This window comes from Urocitellus parryii, chromosome 8 (genome assembly GCF_045843805.1).
Source record: "Urocitellus parryii isolate mUroPar1 chromosome 8, mUroPar1.hap1, whole genome shotgun sequence".
Lineage (NCBI taxonomy): Eukaryota > Metazoa > Chordata > Mammalia > Rodentia > Sciuridae > Urocitellus > Urocitellus parryii.
This window is the reverse complement of record NC_135538.1, coordinates 88,842,849-88,843,787: the sequence shown is the minus strand read 5'-3', so window position 1 is coordinate 88,843,787 and position 939 is coordinate 88,842,849. Positions and strand designations below refer to the sequence as shown.

Here is a 939-nt window from a genome sequence, read left to right as displayed (position 1 = left end):
ACTTCCTAATATTATTTTCGAGAATTAAAAGGCAATTCAGAAAAAAAAATGTGTTATTTATATATCCAATAAGAGTCAAACATTTTTGAACTGACTTGACTCTTAAAATGTGACACTATATTTTTAATGATTAATAACTGTCAACTTTAAAAATAAATCTCCATAATAAAAGCATTCATTAAATAATGAAGCATATTTTAATGTTCTTTTAAATTGTCGTATTTTTAAAAGAAATAAATTAATACATAACAATTTAAAAAAATGGTCATTCCATATCACTACAATAATTCCGGGGAAGTTTAGAAAATTATCAATGAAAAAATATCACATGTAAATAATTCCATAAGCATGATGATTGGGTGTTCATGCTATTGTATGAGATGTGCTTCCCTTGACATCAGCACATTACCTGTCTGACATGAAACAAAAAAAAGAAATCATAAGATTAAATGATTTTGAATACTCAATACTGATCATTTTAATAAAAGCTGGATTTTCTATTTCTTTATTTCTTCTCCCTTGGGAAGTTGTAGGGTTTTTTTTTTCCCCCCCTCCTGAAGAATTGCTTTTTTTAAAAAAATTTTACTCACTTTTGAAAGCAGTGGTTGCTCAAACCTAAACATCAATGATCAATGGATAATTTCAAAATAGAATGCTTTTATAGTTCAAAAAAAAATCATGCCCTCCATAGGATACAAGTTATTCATAAGTTACTAGAGTTTATATGTCAGTTCACTTCACAGTCACATATTTCCTCTAAGGAAACTGAGGTCTAGAGTTTCTAAATTACTTGTCAAGAGCAATAAAGCAAGTCAATGTCTTCAGAATGAATCATACCTAATGTACCGGCTGGAAACCTTTCTTTGCTTCTGAAAATGTCCTATGGCAAGATGCAGGGGCTTCTGGATTCAGTGATATGAGCCAAGGCAAGGAGTGGCT

General features: G+C 30.0%; 1 pseudogene; it reads left to right on the top strand.

The window, feature by feature from the left end:
• The first annotated feature begins 334 nt into the window (after positions 1-334).
• Positions 335-419, top strand: LOC113184624 (small nucleolar RNA U13; annotated as a pseudogene).
• Positions 420-939: the final 520 nt, after the last annotated feature.